The sequence below is a fragment of the Embiotoca jacksoni genome, unplaced genomic scaffold (genome assembly GCF_022577435.1).
Source record: "Embiotoca jacksoni isolate LCO1_2020_lvr unplaced genomic scaffold, fEmbJac1.0.p SCAF_3, whole genome shotgun sequence".
In the NCBI taxonomy this organism is placed as follows: domain Eukaryota; kingdom Metazoa; phylum Chordata; class Actinopteri; family Embiotocidae; genus Embiotoca; species Embiotoca jacksoni.
This window is the reverse complement of record NW_027185381.1, coordinates 17,535,893-17,555,676: the sequence shown is the minus strand read 5'-3', so window position 1 is coordinate 17,555,676 and position 19,784 is coordinate 17,535,893. Positions and strand designations below refer to the sequence as shown.

Genomic DNA, 19,784 nt, shown 5'->3' with positions numbered 1-19,784 from the left:
CCAGGCAGACAGAAGCTGGCCAGATGTAGGGATCCTCATAAGTCTCAGCAGAGCAGCTTTGTTTTTGAGTTTTCCTAAGCGTTTGTGAGTCTGTGCACCTGTATCCCTTCAAAGACGAAGGCCATGACTGGCTAGAGTATCTGGCCTTCTTGTAGTCTCTGGTTGTGGTAAAAAGCACGGTCTGGTGATGGTATAGTTGTGTTTGGGGACTGCAGTGGTCACATGGACAATTATGAAGAAACCTCAGAAGAGGGATTATTGGAAAGAAAAGCCTCCCTGATTTGAACCTGAGTGTTGTTTTGTTATTTTGTATTTTGTGTCAGTTATGCAGTGTCCAATAAACACCACTTTTAAGGTAAAATGTAGCTCCGTAGTGACAAAAGATTGATGATCTGCTTTCTAGCTGTATCGTCTGATCGTAGCAGTATTTCTATCTCAAGCTAACTGCTAACCGTAACTTGGTCAATTGTTGGTAAAAGGATCACAATGAGGAGCTCAAACCCATCAGCTGCAACCTCTTAAGATGACACAAAACCATGCCCATTTTGCTGGTGGCGTCCTGGCGTCATTCTGCTCAACGTCTTGAGGGTACCTTACATGTCATGACTTTGGAAAGGAGGGTGTTCTCAAATGTTAAACCTCAGATTTAGCGGGGACATGGTGGGCCCGCTCTTTACCTTTACTATAATACTGCAGCAGCAGTTTCCCAATCACTCAGTATGCTTTGATGGATTAGAAGGCGAGGTGTCTTGTGGCTGTTACAGTGGGATATGTGGGTGCCACTACAGCCTGCCGCTCAAAAATGCCTTTTGTTCTTGTTCCTTCTGTTGAATTCACTGTGCAGATTGATACATGTAGAATTTATAACTAGACACCTGTTTTCACATTCATCAGCTGAAATTGGAAATTGTCTTTGTATTTCATTCTATGTAAAAATCTAATTTTAAGGGAGGGCCAATGAGCTTGATTAATGACATCACAAATAGTTCAATAGCCAATCCTGGTCCAGTTTAACCTACATAAGTATGATGTGGAAACTGGAAACCTCCAGTGCTCACACACTTTACAGTGAAGCATGAAACATCTTGTGTCCAGTCGTTAAACTTTAGAAATGAAATCTGTTTGTTTATTCATAGATGTTGGACATTTTAATGAGTGAGAAGAGTAGACGTCCATTTAAGGATCATTATAGAATATTTTAAATTTGTGGGTCAAAAAAAAAATCACATTAGCCACAAATAGTTATTCAAAGTGGAACATGTCTAGAGGGAATCTTTAAGATTTTTTAGTGATATGGTGTCTGTGTTGGGGTTAACTTAGTGTAACTGCCCAACACTGCATCAGTATACACGCACAGTATCAATTGCTGTCAGTGGCGTCTGGTTAAATCATCAAATATTAGACAACCTGCTAAAATTCTATCAAAGTAATAACCTGCAGCTCAGAGTACCAACTGTTGTGTGTGAAGATACGTCTGTATGTTCGTGTACAATAGGCATGATTTGTATGTGTGTGTGGGGGAGTGTTCATAGCACGTATGTGCTTATGAGGTGATGTAAGGTGCCCGAGGTTAATGTCCTCACACGCTGTGGATGTGAACGATAAAACCCAGCACTATGATTTATCTTCGTCTATATTGTGTCCTGTGCTCTCTAAGACTTCTCCATGGATAGCAGCACTCTACCCTTTAGGCTCCATAGCCTCCTAATATATGCTTTAGTTTGACTATTACATCTTTCCATTAACTATTCTTCATACTTTATCAATTTAGTGTTTGCACTAAAGTGAAAATGTGATGTGTTGAAAGGCAGCGCGGTGTAGTTGTAGTGAAGCGTTGTTCTGATCCATCATGTTTGACAGACGCAAGGCCTCGGGCCGTCATTTGTCTCTCCGCCTTTTGACATAGGATGAGAGATGAGAGGAACTGCTCTTCAGCACCTTTCACAAAATGCCAAGCTGAACATTTCCTCACTTTTTGCCGCAAAACTCTCTTTATTCCCTTATATCTTCACCTCTTTACTCACTTGCTGTCTTGTTTCATTCTTAAAATCTGGTCAGTGTCAATTTAAATCGGGCCAAAATTTGTTAAAGCGCATGATTTGGAAGTGCACCCTGGAGTGGATCACACTTCTGCGTTCTGTGTATATTGAAGGGAGGGGTGCTAAGATTTTGGTTGTGAACACTCAGACGTAATTAGCAGGCGGTTTCTCCTCTGGAATGGAGAAATGGCTTTTCTACATGTCGTTAATTAAATGTAGTGTAGATGTTAGTAAATATTAAAGGACAAAGGTAGAGCTAGTAATTAAATTCTGGTGTGCTGACACAGCGATTAGCTAAAACTCATGTCTGATAAAGGCCACACACACAGACACACCCTTAAGCTGAGCATTTGCTCTTATTTAAATCTGGGGTTGATAAGGCCCCTGAAAGTGTATCCTCTTTAAAATCCCACTCCTCACTCCGTCTTCCCCCACATTAAGGGCTTAATAAAACAGTGATATTATTTCAGTTATTGGTTGCAGGGATATGAAGATGGTATCGCTTTAATTGCTTGCGTACGCTTGCGGGATCCATGGAGATTGTTCTGGGATGCAAACATAAGCAGAATGTCGACTCCAAAAAACAATCACAAAGCCCCCGTGTGTGTTCTTGCGCAAATAACCAGCCTCTCATTTAAAACACAGGTTTGATTTATAGGAGCACAGGTGGAGTGATATACAGTTTCTCTACACGAACAGACATGCGCGGACAAGCTCACGCATGAATTCACAATATGTAGACAGCTGAAACACCTGGAGCTACATGTGGTACTAAATCTTTGATTTGATTGTTGTAGTAAAGGCGGTGAAATGTCATGTCAGGCCATACGCTGCATAGTTGGTCATCCAGTCATTTTCACGCTTTCCTCCCTCATTAATTGTGTTTTGTGCTCTCTCAATTTATCAGTACTTTTATACTTTTAACTTTCTGATACTGTTTTTTCCTTCGTGCATTACCAAAATATATTTTGACTTCCTCAGTTTTGCATTCTCTGTGTTGTGGATTCCACTTAAGAGAAAGAAACTTCTCCATTAGCAGGCAGCACAGCCCACTCTACTATTGATGTACAGATCTGATTCCATTTTGCTGAGTTGAGAAAGACATCTATAAAGAGCCATGACATTTTAATCAGCCGAACTATCTCTCACTAACATCATGTTCTCCTCCCCGTGCCTTGATCTACTTATCAGAGATTGTGCAACCAGGCCTGTAACTCCTGTTTCTTTAATTCAGCGTGTTTAGAGTGGGAGTTTTCCCTGTGTCCTTTGGTGTGATTATCAGCACTGAATGATCTGGCCTGCAGTGGTGTGTGTGTGTGTGTGTGTGTGTGTGTGTGTGTGTGTGTGTGTGTGTGTGTGTGTGTGTGCGAGAGAGAGAGAGACCTAAGAGAGAGCTCTTATCACAGTTCTGTGATTTAGTTGGAGTAATTTAATGCTCAAAATTTGATTGATGCAGATCTTGGTTGATTTATTTGATCTGGCATTGTGAGATTTTTGGCCCTTTAGATCATGTTTGTGTTGTAAAAGTAGGTAGATGATGCACTTTGAACCACCACTAAAACTCTGGACACACACTTAAAGAGCCCATAAAGAATTTCAGTGACTGTTGCAGTTATTCGTCGGGCTGTAACCTTTGTAAAGTTGTCACCGTCCTGTCAGGCTGGATCGCTGACCCTGTGACATTTTGTTGACTGACTGATTGCTCCCTCAAGATCAGTGTACCCTCAGGCTCTGAGCAGCTGGCCTCAGCCTATACCCATCAAATCTATATACCTTAACTATAGGCACAGACAGCACTGCGCTGAATGGAGATCAGTGGTGGGCAGTGGCTCCAGTACCTCATCATCCACTATAATGGATGAAGAGAGGGGAGGGGTGTTGTGGGCACAGGCCTAAGAGGCACTGTTGGTCCAATCAGACACCTCACTTCCCCCAGGGGCTGGTTTCATCAGCGCTCTTGCCTAGTCCCATGCTTCTTAGTGTTTTAGCATGATTATTTTACCCAGGATCCTGCCTCGGGCACCCAGCCACCTTTTTACATATGCACAGGCTGAACTTTTGACCAAGCACCAGCAGACACGGCTGCTTTGGAGAAACAGTGATTCAGGCAGGAGATGTGGGACTGCCAGTGCCTCCTCTGCTGAGCTTACTGTGACCAGGAGCTCAGTCCTGCACCTCGGGGGTTAACCTCAGAGACAGATCCTGCAAGAGAGACATCAGCATTACCATATAGCAGACAGTACAGTGAAATGGGTGGCTGGTGCTGCATGTGAGCACAGCAGCCACTGTTCCTTGGGTATCAGTTTCTCTCCTGCTGACAGACATGAGGTCAGATGCTCTATATCCTATCTGCTGTAGCTCACAGATGCAGGAGCTGTGCTGTACACCTAAGCAACCTGTGTGTATGTGTGTGCGCTGCTCAACCATGTGGAAAGAAAGAGGAGCAGAGGTCCCAATCTCTCCGCCAGCCCCCCCCACCCCCACCCTGCGGGGTTAGATGAGCTGCCAGGCCGTTGTAATAGAGTCCTCTTGGATGATTAGGGGCTACACAGGAGGGGGTCAGCTCCAGTCTGACTGGAAACACTGTGTAGGTTTCTCATCAGTGGTGCACACAGAATATTACACATTATGCCAATTGATATGAGGTTCACACACTCAAAGTGAACCTCTCTGATGAATCACAAGACTTCCTTCAGAGGCCATGTTTTAGATCATTTTTGAGGAACTAGATATAATCAATGTGATATTCCTGCCAGACATTTCCTGCTGTGCTGCTTCACTATGTATGGAAGAGACGGAGAGACACACAGGGAGAGAAAGACGTGTTGGTGTGGGGATGGTTAAAAGCATACAATCCCATTTGGCTGTATTGACATGTGTGTTCCTGCCCAATCCTGTTACTGGGATTATTGTCCACGGAGATACCATTTCATTAAAGAAAACACACACACACGCTCAGACACACACACACACACACACACAAATGCACAGGCACACACGCAGTGGGTGAACAGAGATGGCCTGAGGCCTGGTTATGCGGTCCATTGCACAGGGAAACTGTGTAAATGGTTTATTGTGGATGAGTTGATGTGATGGAAAGCGTGTCTGGATCAATAAAGAACCAATCAAATGCTGACAGTCTGCTACTGTATGCAGTCAGTCATTCACCCCTCGTGCCTGCGTGCAGTTATACAACATGAGTGTGAAGGAGGCATGAACAATATCCCTGTTGAAAACCAGAGAAGTTCAAGAAGAAAAAAAGTCACTTTTCAGCAATCAAACTTTTAAAGATTTTTTTATTTATTTTACAGCCATTTAATCCTGCAAAATATTTTTTTTTTTCATGTATAAAGCATGCATTAGTTCTGTCTCTACATCTTTATAAGATGTCTTACTGTGACAGATTTGTTGGTGAAGAAATACCACTTAAAGCCTCAACCGCATCCTCTCGGCTCATCCAGCTCCAGACACCTCAGGGAGGCCATTAGGACGTCTCCCCAGCTGGGGTTGTCTGAGACTGGGCTGCATCTGAGTTGGGGCTGGGCTAAATTACCCCAGAGCCACAGGTCAGAACCAGCTAGACCCTCATTGCCAAGGGACTCTGTCTCTAATAGAAGGGATCAGAATAGGCCAAAGAGCCAGAAACTGACCTGGCCAGAGAGACATCCTCACTCACTTACCCTCTACTCTTCCACATTGGCTCCTTCACCCTGCGTCTCTCTTACCTTTAGAGCTCCAGAGCTTTTCTCCTGTAAAACTCAGAGAGGAGGAAGACAGAACCTATCACCTCTTTTTCACCCGTCCTATGGTCCTGCTTTCCTGCTGCTGACCCTCACAACTTGACACACACATACACACCACTCCCTCCCCTCTTTGTTGTGACACAGAGCTGATGGACTATTTTTCAAATTGATTTCAAAAATGTACATAAGCAGCCGATCCCCTAGCCCAGATTACCTATTGATTTTTAATATGAAAAGCTCATTATATAAGCAGGAACTGCAACACAAAAAGCTAGCCAACCTTTGCATAAATCCTTTAATTGAATTTCCAGAGCCCGTGGTTCTACATTTTTTAATTAAATCCATTTCTTTTTTTAAGGGTTGCTGTGTAATTTGCATGCTGTGAAGTGGGTGCTGTCCCAGATAAAGTGCCATTGATCCTTATTAAGGCTCACCTCTGGGCTCGCTGAAAACCAACCGCAGAAATTAAATGTGCTCATGGTGCATACACTTATTGCCCGCATGATAGGATTAGAGGCGGAGAGAGAGAGAAGGAGAGAGATAGAGATGGAGAGAGAAGGAGTGATGGGGTAAGAGGTGGGGGAGGAAGGGGGTGATTATTAATAGTTGTTCATATTAATGTAATATTTCACCTGTCCTCCTGTGGGATGAGATTGCGAAGAGGTTGTTTATAAATACAGCTTGGTTGGGGTATTATTTGGGTTACTCCTGAAACATTCTCTGGTCTGGTCTGCTGGCCTGTAGGGGGTCGCTGTGATTTCAAATTTTTAGGTAGGTATTTAAATGTGTCACCATGCTGACAAATGTGGCTGCGAATTGATGTAGGTTAAACCAGTTTAGCTGAAAAACATGCACCTCTTATATATATTTTTTTTAAATGAGGACAAGAACTCTTGACAATATGAACATGTGTAAATGAAGCCAGTGATCATATCTCCCATTGATGCTCACGAGGTCGTAATTATTTGGAGGTCATGATCTGCACACCTTCTAAGTAGAGGGTGTTTAACTACCTATTTGGGGATTAAATGATACTTAATTTTTCTTGTCCTTACCCTACTTAGCATCAGATAAGATAACGTGTGTATGTGTGTGTGTGTGTGTGTGTGTGTGTGTGTGTGTGTGTGTGTGTGTGTGTGTGTGTGTGTGTGTGTGTGTGTGTGTGTGTGTATATGAAGGTGTAGGTGTGTGTGACAGTGATTTTTATCCTGCATTTGTTCTCTGTGATAGCTGTTAAAGCAGGCCTCTCCTTTTCTTGTCTTCCTGTGTGGCTATATGCAGACGGTAGAGTAAATCAATAGGGATTAACCTGTGACCTCAGCCACATACTTATAGCCCAGTCCTCACTGCTCACACATCTCTCATCAGTTTCAGTTAAACACTGCACCTCACTCAATAAGCCACCACATGCTAATTCATTTCAAAGATGGAGAGGCTCCTATCAAAGACCCCTCTTGTACCATAGACAGACACACACATACACACATACACACAAACAAACCCAAATTCATACACACATTTATAGGTAACACAGGTAACAGCAAAGATGAGATTGTCACCATATTTTCCATGTCAGTGTGCATATGAATTGCAGTATGTGCACAGTAACTAAATGAGATTAGGGCTGCAGCTAATTGTTATTTTCACTATTGTTTAGTCTGCTAATTATCTTTATGATTAATTGTTTAATCATTTGACTAAAGTTTTTCTAAAGTGCTGATACCATCAATGAAATATAAGAGCTGTCCACACACTTATACAGATCCAGTATTTCACTTTATTTTAAGTTTTTGTTCTGTCAGATCTACATCAGAGCTTAAAATAAAGTGAAAATTCTGCATGGACCAAAGTGTGTGGATGACTCTAAATTATTTGTTAAAAAAAAGATCTAGCAGGATTTAAAAAAAATTAAATTAAAGAAATAACCCAAATTTCAGTTTGCCCAGATTATCACAATGTGATTTTCTTTTTTCCCTACAGTAGATACAATTAAGGTTGTATTATAATTTTGCTTGGAGCCATACCAAGACAATATGGACAAATACCACCTAAAATATCTGCACTACAAGAAACCAATACGGGCAAATGTTTTATTGTAATTTAGCTGAACTGACCCTTTAATTTCTAGGTTCTCCTTGTCTTTCTTGTTCTTCTGACAGAAAGTGTTTGTCCCACAAGGGATGTGCTTGTTTATTTTCCTTTTAGATAAACAGATGATATTGTAAGAAAGGAGCACAGGGGTCACAGAGACCCAGTTCCGTCTGTAAAAGTTCCTGAAATGTGGGTCTGACTTTCTCAATGTACAAACACATACGGTACTTTCACACTTTCACTTTTCTTCTGTCTTCCTCTTGAACTATCGACATCGACTGACTGATCGGTCTGATGTCTCTCTATCTTTTGTGTACTTGTGCATGTGAAAATGTGTGTGTCTGTGTGGCACGCATGCGTGTGTGTGTTGAGCGGTGCAGTGTCAGCAGTATGTGCTGCAAGTATTGACCCAGGCCTGTCCTCTGCTCTGACTGGCTCTTGTCCCGAACTTGTCATCTCTCTCTCCCTCTCTCTCTTTGTTACATATTGGATCTCTTCATGAATTGATCAGTGTTTTGCCACCTTTTTAGTCATTGTAAATATCGTAAACAGTTTGTCCAATTCTGCTAGCTTTGTCTTTTATTTAAAACGTTTCAGCATTTGATTTGTATTTCTTTGGTCATAGCAATATTTTACACTGGATACTTCACATTAAAACAGCTTCATCTGATTGGGGTTAGAGGTGTGCGTGGCTTCAGTAATGTACAGACTTGTATCAAGGAACCCAGCAATGCTTTTAACCCACAAACAGGTTCACATCAGGCTCATCACTGAGTGATGTGGAAGGTCAGATAAAACACAGAAGAGGGGGCTTTTTCTCTGAGGACAATATCTCACCTCTCCTTCTCCCTGATTGTGTAAACAGATTTATTTTCTATGTTTCCACATTTTCTGGTTCTCAACATCCTTCTTTTTGTTTGTCTCTCACACCTTGTCCTCAAAAAAACGTACCTTGTCCTCATACGATGCCCTCATGGGAACAAACAGAGGGTGCTGTCCAGAAACAAAAGGCTTTGATTTCCCTCATTTCATTTCATAATCCAATCAATCAGACTAATACAGCTTGGTTCCTTTTCTGTCCTCCACTAACCAACCAACCATACATATTTACACACACACACACACACACACACACACACACACACACACACACACACACACACACACACACACACACACACAAGACGGGCGTCTTAAATGCCTGTGGAGCAGGTTGTTCCAGTGGTGGCGGACCCCCCCTGGGGTTAGACCACTCTATGTGTTATTGATTGCATTGCTGTTGCATGTTGTGCTCAATCATGTGTTCCATGCGTCTAGCGTTGTCCTCTCCCACCTGGCCCATTAGATTAGGCTAATGCATTCAACCATTGATTAGTCATTACACTCAGACCTGATCAGCCAATCGCCTACCTGGTTTGACTCTACTTGACCCGTGAACCCTAGCTCTCGTGTCAACTCGCCAGCTCTAACATGTTAAACACACACTTGCAGCTCACAGCTCCATCTGATATGTTTCATGTTAGGAGGTACGGTTCAGCTGGCTTCAGTACCTGTATGATATTCAATACTGATAGGATTTTCATGCATTTCCTAATCACATGCAACAGAGAGCTATGGATTGTATCATCGAGCATGGTAGTGTTGTACCTGCCATTGATCTCAAAATGGACTGGGAATGAGCTTGTTCTTTGGGACGCCTAATTCTCCTTACAGAAGTCAGAGTGAAACAATGGTGTATGAAATATTTCAGCTCACATAAACTCGTCACCTGATGTGGTAGAATGTCCCTTCTATATTTACTGAAGTGCTGGACTTCACTGTAATATTTCTGGTATTTTTTATTTAATTTGAGTGTCTGTTTTTATACTTCGACTCAACTACTTCTCCCTTCTTTACTACTTTTATCTGACAGTTAAAAGAGATACTAGTTACTTTGCAAAAGAAGACACATCTAAAGCACATGATCTGTCAATAAAATGTAATAAATTGTTATGGAGTAAAGTACGATACAGAAGATAAAGTGGTCAGAGTACCCCACTGAGTTAAGACCCACAAAAAATACTATAAAATAAAATAGAATATCAATGTAGCAGAACCAGAGACATCGTCCGTTTTTATTCCAAATGTTCTCCCTTTCCGTTAAACCTGGTGCCTCCATTACCCAAAATGCAACTCAAACAGCAACAGTTTGGTCAGAGATGTGTGTGTATTATTCTTGTATATTTTCCATGGGTCGCTAGGCTCAGGCAGAGATGAGGATCAGGTTACAAAGGAGTGATATCTTCTTTCCAAAGCCGCACTGTCAGATGTTTTTTATCAATTTCAGTTCTAGTCGTTGCTCACATATGAATACATCAATAAGAATCCTATGGTAATATAATATATGATATTAAAACTTTCACAGGGTCTCTTCTGTTACACAAAGAGCACTGATACCAGTTTTTTTTTTTTTTAATTTTTTTTTTTTACTTTCAACTTTTAAATGCAGGACTTTTAATAGTAATGTAGTATTTTTAGATTTCAGTATTGCTTTTTTTTGTTTGCTACCAGACACCTCAAACACAGACACAGTAAATGAGAGATTCTCTCTGTAGGCTCCGTCTGACCATCCAAAGTCAAGAGTCTCACCTTGACAGTTGTGCTTAAGAAATAATAAGTCACCCCCTCCCACGCTTCCATCCTCCTTATTTGCTCTTTTCCTTCTCCCCCCCCCACCTCTCTCTCTACAGTATTGAGTCAGTCTGTGAGGAATAGCTGTTTTAGGGACAGTCCTATTGATGTGTGTGCGTGTGTGCGTGCGTGCGTGCGTGCGTGCGTGCGTGCGTGCGTGCGTGCGTGCGTGCGTGCGTGCGTGCGTGCGTGCGTGTGCGTACGTGCGTGTGCGTGCGCAATGTGAGCGTGTGCAATGTAAGCGTGTGCAATGTGAGCACCAAGCTGAGTGATTGGGGATAGATGTCCATATTGGATATGAGCTTGATACTCCGTGGCTCTGCATTAAATTTGTACTGAATAGGAAATTAATGAATGGATAATTGTATTGATGTTTCTGGTATTGAACATATAAACAAAATGTTCTTTTGAAGCATTGTATGAGTGTTGCACCCCACGGGGAGGGAGTGGTCCCAGTTGTGCTTAAGAAAGAATAAGTCCATGTTAAGTCCATAGCGTATTGGAAAAGAGAGCGAACGGATCGATGGGAACTTGGTGCTTGAGACACACTTTAATTGTATTATTTCCTTTCAGATTTCTGTCCTCCCATATCCATCTGCACATACCAGTGACAGATTTATTATGTATTGCAGACATTGTCGTGAAGACAGATTTGAATTTATTGAACAGTTTCAAAAAGGAATTTGTTCAGCTTTTATTAGTAGACCCATATGGACCGTAAGGGGATGTAGTTATAGTGGAGTGTTTGACAAAGGGACTGTTTTTTTTCTTCCCTATTTTCTGTAACTTTTTTTTTTTTTATAAGAGCTCTGATGCCTTTTTGTGTAGGTTGAATCAATGCTGTACCGCTGCTGCTTGGAAGTCCTCAGAATGAAACACGTACAACTTTCTCAAAGTGGAGATAGACTGTTTCTTTCACTGAGTCGGATGGGAACAGATCAAAGAGATGAGAGATGGAGAGTGGAGGAAACTTGTTTAATTAAAATGAAGCGACGATGGGGGGGGGGGGGGGGGGGATAGAGGGATGTTCTTTGATGCGTGTTCTGGATGCACCGTATATGTTATGTAGTTATTACACACGATTTTTGTTTAAAAGGTTCCAGGAGAGGGTGGGACAGTAGGAGGTGTTGCAGACGCAGGGAAGGGGAGAAGGAAGGGGTGAGCTTGATGAAGTTTCTGATTATCCAACCTCCTCTGGCACCAGGAAGAATTACTGAATGCCATTTGGGTCAGTGCTCTTTATGGAACTACATTTATGAAATACATCTCTCCCCCTCTTTCTTTCTCTCTTTCCGTCTCTCCCTTTTTGTAACTCTCCCTTACTCCCTCCCTCTCCTCTAATTGGAGATGCAATAAAGGTGCGTGGGGTCAGTGGTTCTTCAAGGTGAGGCCGCATGTGTCTCTCTCTCTAATGTTCTCCTCCAGACACACATGCAAGTGACGGAGTAGTTCCCGCCGCTCCAGTCTCACCTTTTCTGCCTTGCTCACAGAAACCACAGGTCTAAAACCGTCGTCTGCACTTCAAATAACTTAACTGCTGCCGCTCAACTAATCTAGGATAACTTTCTTTCCGTAATATATGACTCTATCAGTCCGTAGCTCCACGCTCACTGCCCTGCCCTCCTCTCAACTCTGCTCCGTGTCCTTGTGCCAGCCTGTTAAGCCAGAGGGCACGCTGTGGGTGAATCAGAGGTAGAACTCTGCCAACACACCCAGCGGGAGAGGCCCAGCTGAGGGTGCCAAGGCCTCGAGAGAGCGAGAGAGAGAGAGAGGGAAAAAAGAGGATGCGAGGAGGTGCAGGGAACGGTCGGGGGGTTGATTTGGAGTTTGATGATGGAAGTGAATGAAAGAAATTGAAGAAGGAAACTCAAAGCAAAACAACAAAACAATCCTGGGAGGTTTGGTGTGAAGTTTGAGAATGAATATAGAGTATATGTTACAAGGGGGAAAAACGATTGACCTTTGTTTTTGCCAGTGCTGCCCTTAATTGGGTTTTTTGTTTGAAAGATCCGAAGCCACAAGTTCATAATGACGCACAAGCTCTTTGTGTGAAGAGTGAACTAACCCAGTACCAGTTTAGGCCAGTAGGGGTCATTGTAGTTCAACTGACTGAGCTGAGTAACCTGCTCAGTGAGTGGTGAAGCTGCGGACAGACAGCTGTGGTTCATTTGCGATCACAACTCTGTTGTCACAAAGCTGAATGTATGGAATTAAAAATCAGCATTTATTCAAACTTATTTTTTTTTATTCTTTTTATACTTTCTGCTAGTTAGTAGGATTCATTTAATTGTTGGTGACCTCTGCATGGGACCACGAGTTATTTAGGAAGGCTTGAAACACAGGAAACCATTCACTAAAGTAATGCTGCTAATGGATCAGAGCTCAGTGGGTCTTCTGCTTTAAATTCTCTTGTTTACATCAAAACACCCAAAGTTAGGCGATAAAGGTGAAGTTTAAACGGATATAGGACAAGACACCACCTTTTGCTTCACCTGCCGCTTAAGCCTAATTGATTTAGCACTTGAGTTGGTAATTTTATGTCCTGGGTGAAGAGGCCGCTGCAAAGTCTTTGCCTCCAGGCATTGTTTGAGAGGCTATTGTTGAGAAATAATTGCTCAGTCTGCTCTCTTTAAAAGGTGTCCTCTTTCAGCAGGGCTGCTGGAGTGCTGAGAACAGACAAACTCTCATTTCCTCACTACATGTGTGTTCATGTGTATTTTCTTGAAAACACAATATTGTGTCGACAGATACTGTTAAAACCTGTTTGGATGGATATAGTCTTATTTTTTTGTGTAGTTTGTGTTGAGTTTACATTTTGTAAAAGGACAAGACAAGTGACTGGGACGCTTTAAAGGATTTTTAAGGCATAATAGATGCATGACTTCTGTATTCGTTGAATCTCAACTCTATACTCATTTAAAACTCCTCTTCTCCAGCCTTAATTTGTGTGTACAAATTAAGCATGCCAACACTGCCATTGACCTCCAGTAGATGAATATTAGATGAAGCAGCAGCCAATATGTGAATAGCTGAGTTCAGGACAGCAACGATTTTAATGGCAGCTAGCAGCCATTAACAGTATATCTGAAAATAGACAGAGTATTTTCCATAGATCATTAATGACGGGAAATCTATCCCTCCTTCCCCTCCTCCATCCCTCAATATATATCTCTTTTCTCCTCTCTTTATATTTTTCTACCTTCACCGTATTTCACCCCATGTCAGAGTGTTTCAGCCTCAGCTCACTGCTGGGTCCTACAGAGGCAGAGGCCTTCGTATTAAAATGCACCAGATATTTGAATAGAGCCCGCTAATGTCTGTTTAGTATATAATCCACGTCCCCTCCTCCCATATTCCTTGTTATTCTAGTTTAGTGCTGTAATCAAGCAGGGCTTGCCAATAAAGTTTATTGTACGGAGCTAAGTGTCAATATCACACACACACCCAGGGCAGAGAGGTCCCTTTAATTAGAAAAGGAGAGAGAAGAGGCTGTGTGTGTCCGTGAATACCTCTACGCGTGTGTGTGTGTGTGTGTGTGTATGTGTGTGTGTGTGCACGCTTGCACGTATACGTATGTTTGAATTTCTTTGTTGATTTTAACCATCAGAGAGTGTAAATGCCATTCAGCGTTAACCGTACGCCTGTTCTGTAAAAAAGTGACAATGTGCATATGAATAAAAAATGTGACGCTGAAAATAAGAAAATCATAAATGTGACACCAGCATCAACAATTTTACTGGTTTTATGAACAAATCAATTCTAGCTTTACATGACTATCGAGCTTAGATGTTTTGAATCTATGTTGACTCTGAACAAACAATAATCCCTGCTATATGAAGTATTGATTAGACCTACTCCCTCTCTGTGTGGCTTTATTAAAGGTACAATTGTAAAGGTCTTTATGATGATGGTGTAACCTGACGACAGAAAACTTTCACAACTGCAGGTGAAAACAGGCCCGCTCTCTTTACAGATGAGCCATATTCCAGGTATTTATCAACCTTTTCTTTAGTCTTCTCCAGAATATTACAATGAAAAATGTTGCTATTTTCAGCCAGCGATTGATGCAGAGTAATTTTTTAAATTCTCTGACTGGAAGCCAGTTTTCATTTTTCTCGCTGCTGCTATCTTTCGCTCTCCACTCTCCTATTTTCCTATTAGGCCACTTTACAAACAGCCTGGTTAATATGTAGAATTGTATTACTGATATGAATTCTTTGATAAAAGATAATTTGAGCAAGGGCAAAATTGAAAACACCTCCCACTCCTAAACACAGAGTCCCGAGGTGGTGAGGGGTGGGCTTGCAGCTTCAATCAAATAGTAAAACACAAAACCATTTCCCATTACAATGCAAAGAGATTAAACACAGATTAAACATACTGTATGGGCGCCGGGGCCTATGCCAACCACTGATAGCTGTGTCGTCTGACAGGGAGAGGAGAAGATGAGGAGATGATGAGACGGGAGGAAAAAGGAAGAGAGGAGAGGAGGAGAGGAGAGAGGAGAGAAGGGAGGTGAGGGGTAACTGCGCGATGCGGTGAGGGAGAGCAGATGGAGGAGTAATTTGCGTGGGATGTGGTAGATGGGGGAAACATGGCTGTGTGTCAGTGCTGAGCGATGCCTCCCGTTCTGAAAGAAATCAATTTAGGGCGGGACGGGGACGCCGTGCATACAATAATTGAATATTACTGCTTACTATCTCCTTCACATGCAACTGCTCTGCTCTGCACCGTGAACTGTATGGAGAAGTGAATCAGGCGGTGGAGCGGGAGATAGGGGTTAGGGCAAAAAATATTGAAGAGGTTCAAGTGCTGTATAATAAGTTGATACTCCAAATAATCTCTTCAAGTTGGAACATGATTGAGAAGAGGAGCTGAATCAGTGTGTGCATGCGTGTGCTTTCTATCGTCATGTCTGTCAGATCCCGTCACTGCTCTCTCTCTCTCTCTCTCTCTCTCTCTCTCTCTCTCTCTCTCTCTCTCTCTCCTCTCTCTCTCCGTTCGTCCGTTCGTCCGTTCGTCTGTTCGTCTGTACTGTCTGGGTGACTCTGACCCATCAGATCCGTCAGTTCTGTCTGGGCCACATGGCAGGATCAATAATCACAACTGTTAATCAATGAGCGTTTAAATAAGCATCGACCCTCCTTACAAGGTTTGCCTCGTTTATTGGTTTACATTATGCTAAGTAACACAATCAGCTGGTCATAAGAGCAAACGTGTCTTCAAAGGATCAAAAGAGAAGTTGTTTAAGCTGCGCAGCATCTATCAATCAGCAATAAGGGTGGTTATCTGGATAAAACTCTTACCCTACGTGTGCACTCATTTTTCTCAAGAACACAAAAGCTCATAATGGCAAATTTCTCATGAAATGTTATTGTCCAGTTTGCATAATCTGTTTCCTGCATTGTAGTGACTGCCTGCTAAATTGTGTTTGCGATTTGGTTTGGCTCTAAATGTTTTAATAGAGGATGCACCTGATTGCATTTCTTCTTTTTTTTTAATTTATTTTTTTACTTTTATGGTCCTTCTGTATTTACAAGAAAAAAAATAACAATGAAAATCTTCACCTGTGATTAAATGGCAGAAAGTTTTCTATTACTGCAGATCACAATTAGTCCTGTATTCTGGACTTAATTCAATCTTTAATTTGCGCCTTATTTCCACATGGTTCCTCTGTACAAACGCTCATTAATTCTTTGAAATAATATCAGACTGCTCTGTTACACTATCATTTAATCATCTCTGAACATAATAATCACCCATACATCATAACGGATGATCAGGAAACATTTAATTAGGATAATTACTCATTAATCCACAGAAGGAGCTTTTTTGTAAGGTGCCTCGCAGATTGTTTGCACAGTTTGTGTGCAGATGGAAGTGTGTGAACGCCTGCGTGCACGTGTTTTGTCTATGTGTGTATTTTTGTGTGTTCATATGCATGCAGCCTGGTCTCAGTAATATTCGTCACTGTCTGATTTACTGTAGTGAGGTTGCCGTAGTAGGCCTGTATCCACTGCATTTATCTCCATTTCTTAATGGTATTTCAACAGCTCCTACACCATCGGCTGTTTCTCATTTTAATGACTGGAGAAATGACTGCGTGTGTGTGTGTCCGCTTATGCGCGTACATTTCTTTTTCCTTCAGTGGGATATAGAGATGAGGCTACCTGGGCTGCTGTTTGCAAAGACAAAACAACAGCAACAGTGTTATTTCTTTTGCCTGAGTGGGAGTTCTGATTGATGTGGTAGCGACTGGTGGCTATTGAAGTGACTACTGTTACACTGGTTGACGTGATTGAAATTGGGTTTCCCTTCTACCCTACTCACACAGATGCCCCCTCACCCTCCTCCTCCTCAAACACAGAGATGGTTCCTACAAGATCTGACAATTACAAGAGGGGCTTTTAATCAATCTGGAATGAAGCTCAGAGGACCAAGTGGTGGCAGGGGAGGAAGAAAAGGAGCGATTACTCCCTCTCAATCTTTATCTATTGTTGCCTTTCTCTCTCTTTCTTTTGCTTCCTTCATCCCTTTGTCTCTCCCTTTCCCTTACTTTAGGTTTTTTACGTCGTCCATCCCCTGCGATTTCAGCCACAGACTATTTAAACAACGCCTCTCCTCGCTTGCCTCTCTTTCTTGTCCTGTTTTTCCCTCCCTCCTCGCTCCTCATGTTTGACTATTAGCTGACATGCACACAGGGAGCATCGCTCATCTCCCCAATTTCTCCTCGTCTTGCGTTGCGCCCACCCCTCTCCTCCTCCTTCTCGCTTCTTTCTCCTGCTCCATGTGTAACTATTAGCAGACATGCTCTCAGGGAGTCTGATGAATATTTTAGCAGCCGCAGGGAGGGGCTCCAACCCTCCTCCTCCGCTTCCAACACAACTAATGGACCAGAGTCAGTGTTTTCCTTTGCACAACTTTACATCACACGCTAGGTTTCTGCGCTGCGCTTGTGCAGACTCTGACATTAGACGTTGGGTTTGTCCAGGTTGGATCAGACTCGGAGCACTGATGTGCTGGACAAGGAGCTGGGATTGTTTGGCCTGTGTTGTATATGTACTAAGCATTTTTGCAACCTTTTTAACACCTTAATGTCAAAGACTGAATCGACTCATTGTAGAGAGAGAGCAGTGTGAAAGGTCATTGCTGAATTTTTCCTTTGAAGATTTCCCTACTTAATGCGTCCAGCTTACACTTTTTGGCAGAATTGTGTGGTAAAATAAAAGTTAGACTTTGCTCATTGCTTTCTATTTGGGGTGATTCACTTTAGGAGATCAGAACAGTAAACCTTTTTTTTTTTAAAAACGTATAAACATACCTGTTTATAGCTGTTTTTTCAGAAAGTTTCTAAATTGTTCTCCTTAATTTTATTATGTTTCACTGTTGCTTTTTAAAATGTTCTTTGCTTGTTTTAATCTTACTGGCTTCATTTACACACTGCCATGATGTGCAATATGTTCTTCTTTTCATTCCAATTCCAATTCCTTTGCATTTTTGACTAAAGATCTGTAAATCTCAAGCAGGTCTCACTCCCAGGGTTTAGTGGGCACATGGTGCATTGTGTGAAAATTATGTTTATGATGGTTTCTCACTGGTGCTTATCTCTTTTAATGAAAGCTGAATTGATCAGTGGCTTTTCTTCTCTGCTTTGTATCACTGTCATCTAAATATTTTGGGCTTTTTAACTGTTGGTCAGACAACACAAGACGTGTGAAGACGTGACCTTGGAGTCTGGTCAAATGGAAATACCTGTCTCCAGTGTTTCCTGAGCTGTTAGTGAGTTTTGTTTGAAGAAAATGTTCAATATAACCAGATCAACACAGTTTTACAGTATCTCTGCGCCCACCTTATCCTCTCACTTGTCTCTCTCTCTTCTTCACTTCTCTTTTCTCCTTTCACACCTTCCATGTCTCCCATGTCTCGTCTCTCTGTGAGGTACAGTATACACTGTGTATGTGGGTGCCTTTACAGTGTGTGCGTGCGTGCACGCTAATCTTTAGATGAGGGGCTGGTGGTTAAATCATGATGCATAGTCCAGGGCTGCTCTGGCCACTGTCATTAATCAGTACAGGGGCGGGGGACGTATCTGCTTTTTATCCATCTCTTAAATCAGTCACTGCAGCTATCGGCAGCCCTCCCTTCTCCCCCCCCCCCGACCTCCCCTCCAACTCCTCCCTGTCCCCGACCCCCCTCCACCCCCACGGGCCGCTGATTGAAGTGGCATTGTTTGGGAGACAAGCGGCGCTCAATCAATAGGCAGTCTCACTAAATTACCGTTTGCATGAAAAATGAAGGGCCTCCCAACCTGACTCCATTCAGCTGTGGATGTGCTCTATGTGTGTGTGCTCTATGTGTGTGTGTGCTCTATGTGTGTATGTGCTCTATGTGTGTGTGTGTGTGTGTGTGTGTGTGTGTGTGTGTGTGTGTGTGTGTGTGTGTGTGTGTGTGTGTTTGTTTGTCTGTCAAGGGACAGGGAAGACAAAGTGGGCAGGTGATAGAAGCAGGATGCGTGTCTCTCTGCTACAGTGTACAATCTTTGAGAGACCACCTACAGCTGAGGGGGGATGAAGCAGAAACAGAAGCTCAGGCTTTCCTGGTCGTGTATTGATCACGGCTTGTTAAAGTCTTCTGCTGTGTGCCGACACTGTGACCCTCACCCTTCACCTTCACCTTCACCCTTCAACTTTACCTTTTACCCTCACCCTTGAATGACCTGCCCTGCTACCTCTTCATTTATCTCCAATGTCTCTGCTGCTCTGCTGAGAGGAATCCGGTGTTGGATAGATCTGTTTAAATTTTTATGTAAGTTTAAACACATGTACAGATCTACTTTTGAAAAAAAAAAATGACTTCCTTCAGTGTGTGTTTGTGTGTAGATTTGGATGGCCAAGGTAGGCTGGAGTGAGGTCTCAGCCTCTCTGCCTGTTTTTGCTCCGCCCTGACCTCTGGCTATTAATCATCTCTAGATCTGTGTTTACCCTCAGTTCAGCTCTCCAGCACACAGGCACCTAGAGGGGCAATTAGAGAGGAACCGCCGCCCCAGAACAGAGGATTGCCCCCCTCTTCTAGTCTCACACACACACACACACACACACACACACACACACACACACACACACACACACACACACACACACACACACACACACACACACACACACACACACAGTGAGGCTCTGAGAAGCAGGACCTCGCCTCACCCTGAGAGCCAGCTGTAATGTTTTTATTTACTTTAAAA

The 19,784-nt window shown here is 42.6% G+C and overlaps 1 protein-coding gene across 1 annotated transcript in view; it reads left to right on the top strand.

Moving 5' to 3' along the window:
• The window catches only part of wwox (WW domain containing oxidoreductase), a 133,055-nt gene that overhangs the window by 45,802 nt on the left and 67,469 nt on the right, over nt 1-19,784 (top strand). The gene's annotated exons all lie outside the window — the stretch shown is intronic.